Consider the following 3,719-nt stretch of genomic DNA (forward strand, 5'->3'; position numbering starts at 1 on the left):
CAGAGCAGGTGTGGGACCCCTGGCTGGCCCACCTTCAGTCTGCACTCACACCACTGGGCCACCCTGCCCTGGGCTGATTTTACTTTGTGTGAGCCTGTGTCTCCCGCCAGTGGGGTTGAACCCATTTTCTGGTGTCGGGCCAGGGTCTGCGTGGGCTTAGCCAAGGGGAGGCAAGAGCTTTCTGTGCAGGTCTCTGAGCAAGAAGCTCTTATCTGCGTGCTTCTGCAGGCCCGTCTGGAAGGGCTGGGGCGGGAGAAGAGGGGACAGTGTGGAATCAGCATTCTGAGGCACGAAGAGACTAATCGCAGATAATCACGGTCCCCAAACTCGTCTGGGGCCAGAGGGCGATTACAGCCCAATTATGGGCCAGAACAACTAATGACAGCTCCCGGCTCAGAGGGTGACATCCGAGACTGCGGTTCTTACCCCTACCCCCCACCTCCACCGACCCCGGGGCCCCTTGGATTGGGCTGCTCCCCAGTCCGAGTCTCCGAGGCCTCTTTGCGCTCCGGGGCGGGGGCTCTCCAGCTATAGAAACACAGCCCACTGCACGGCTGGGAGACATCACCCTTAGCCACGCCTGCCAGACAGCCGCGCACCAGGCCAGCCGGCCAGGCTCAGATTCACCATGCAGCCCAGGGTCCTTTCTCCCCTCCACACGGAGGAGTCTAGGTGAAATCTCCACCTTTCAAATGAGGAAACAGAGGCTCAGAGAGGTTAAGTGCCTTGCCCAAAGTTACCCAGCTAGTGAGTCCAAGGGACCAGTTTGAAACCCAGGTCTTTCTGCCCCCAAACCCATGTTCTTTTCAGAATCTTGGATTCTGCAACGTCCTTAAGGGTTAAGGAATGCTCCCAGAACCTGGAGAGAGCAAAGATGAAAACGGGCAGAGCCGGAGCCCCATCCGAATGGGTTCAAATGCCCCAGTTCCCGCTGAGACCTTGGAAATATAGTTGTTGTGGACAAAGTGACCCCTGAGGTTAGGAAGGAAGTGGCAGGATGGGCGGTCACTGGATAAACTGCTTGTGTGAGAGGCAGGGAGGAGGGGCCCTCTGTCCACCGTCACCTCCCAGAGCCAGGATCTAAGATCCGGGAGCACCTGGGTGCTGGGAAAGGTGCCAGACAGGAGGCAAAGGTGGGGTGAGCGGGGAGCCTACTTCTTGGGCCGGAGGGGCGTTGGGCACAAATAAAAAGCCTTTTAATCACCTTCCCTACTGTTCGCAGATCGTTTGGTTGACAGCCGTCTTCGACCCTAACAAGCAGCGTATTTACATATTACCTTTGACCAGTGTTCCGAAAATAGCACCCACCTCGGCCTACCTTTTTCCTCCATCCAGCTGCCTTCCTCGTACGATGAGAGCTGTTTTCCTCCAAGTAACCAATTGCTAGCGTCACGACGTTGATTGTCTGGCTGGCTCAGAGGACAAGGAGACCAGCAGATGGGTGCGGATGTGAAGACAATGCAGGCCTCCCTGCCGGCTGGGGACCGGGGCTCAGCTGGGGGAAGGAAGCCATTAGAACGTCCGAGGGCGTCAGAGTGGAAGGAGTCCTCTGAGGGTCAGGTGCCGGGGCTGCCTGCTCAAGGACAGGCTGCTCCTGCTGCAGTCTGGAATGTTCTGGAAGCTTCTGGGGATTTTTGGTGGGGGTGCTGGCAGGAGCTTTACTGTGGCTGGGGTGGGGGGGAGGGAGGGGAAATTGCCTGGAGGGAGTTTGAGGGTTTAGACCAAAAGGAGATGTTTTCTTCAGGCCCCAGTTCGAGCCGCTCTGTTGGAGGGAAGAAGCAGGAAGTAAAGAAAAGGGCAGCGTCCATGAAGGCTGAGCGTGGGTCCCAGAGAATTAAATTATGAAATGTATGCATGACCGGCTTATACCCAATTTGGGCCTAGAGAGCTCCGCACTCAGGGTGAAGGAAAGGGAGAGAGGGAGGGAGAAGGAAAGAAGGAAGGAAGGAAGGGGGGAAGGGAGGGGGGAAGGGAGGGAGGGAGGAAGGAAGGGAGGGAGGGAGGGAGGGAGGGAGGGAGGAGGGAAGGGAGGGAGGAAAGAAGGGAGGAAGGAAGGGAGTGGGGTGAGGTAGAGAGGCACAGTGCCAAGTACTTGCTGTCTTATCTTCAAAAGAGCCATTTTCAAAAGGACCTCCAAGGAGCACTTTGGAGAGAAGTCACTGACCCTTCAAGCCAACCTGGATGCTGTCGCTGAGATGCGCACATATAGGGAGCTAGGCTGTGCAAAGCTTGCCTTCAAGTAGAGGACAGGACAGAACGTCTCACGGGAGCCCCAGACCCTACCGTAAGGAAGAGAAATTCCCACCCCAACCCAGACTTTCAGGTCCTGGGTGGGACTGGCCAGGGCTGAGGCCAAGAGCCCCCGGGTAGGTTTTCACAGAGTCTGAAACCGTCCCGTCCCGCTGCCGGGCTTTTCTGCTGAACCAACGGAGTCATCCACAAATATTGGACGCACTTCCGTAAATGTCCGCAGCTTCTTACAAGTAGAGGGACAGCGGCCCTCCCCACCTCCTGCCCCACAACCTGGCCACCCGGGGGGAGTTACAATGAAAGGGAGTCTCGCACCAAATTTGGCCACACGGGTACACGATTATTAGCAAGCACACATCGTGTGTTAGCAAGCGGGCCCCCAGACTGTCAGCCGTGTAACTCCACAAAGTCCCAGGTCTCTGGTTAGATGTGCCTTCCTTGAAAGATCTATCCAAGGCAGGTGCAACAGTATTCTAGTGTGAGCTCAGCTGAGATTCTAGAAGGAGGCAGGCAACCAAATTCTCCACTGACAGGCATGAACAAGTGCATGGAAATTTGGAACCTACTGTCCTTTCTGAAGGCTGTAGGACGCACGGGTTTCTAAGACCCTGTTCCTGCAGGAGGGACTGTGCTTAGGTAGTATTTCCGATCCACGCGTTGCTTACAGCCCTGCGCCCACTAAGGAAAAGTCATTTTTCACCCATCATACAAAGGAACAAGCCTTCTGGTGCTGACTGGGGACAAGGCAACTGAAATCCTGTACAGTGGCCCTTTGGGCAACATGAGTTTGAACTGCGTGGGTCTACTTATACGTGGGTTGTTGTTGTTTTTTTTTTAATTTTTTTTTAACGTTTATTTTTATTTTTGAGACAGGGAGAGACAGAGCACGAACGCGGGAGGGTCAGAGAGAGAGGGAGACACAGAATCTGAAACAGGCTCCAGGCTCCGAGCTGGCAGCACAGAGCCTGACGCGGGGCTTGAACTCACGGACCGCGAGATCATGACCTGAGCCGAAGTCGGACGCTTAACCGACTGAGCCACCCAGGCGCCCCAGGGGTTTTTTGGAAAATACAGAAAAGGACTGTAAATGTGTTTTCCTTACAGTTTTAATAACATTCTCTTTAGCTTGCTTTAAGAATATAGTATATAAAACAGATAGCATACAAAAATGTGTTAATTGACTGTTTATGTTGTTGGTAAGGCTTCCCCGGCCCAGGCTATTAGTGAAGTGCTGATGGAGTGAAAAGTTATGGGTGGAGGTTTGCCCGTGCAGGGGGCCGGAAGCGTGCCCCTAACGCCCTTGTGGTTCGAGAATCAGCTGTACTACCCCTGTGACTTGTGGGCTTCCGATTTGTCTTTCGAATGCTGACCACCCATCCCCAGTCTGTACTTCTGTTTGCTTTAACTAACTGCCCTACAGTACAGTTTAAATTTTTTTTTTTTCAACGTTTATTTATTTTTGGGACAGA

This window comes from Lynx canadensis, chromosome D1 (genome assembly GCF_007474595.2).
Source record: "Lynx canadensis isolate LIC74 chromosome D1, mLynCan4.pri.v2, whole genome shotgun sequence".
Lineage (NCBI taxonomy): Eukaryota > Metazoa > Chordata > Mammalia > Carnivora > Felidae > Lynx > Lynx canadensis.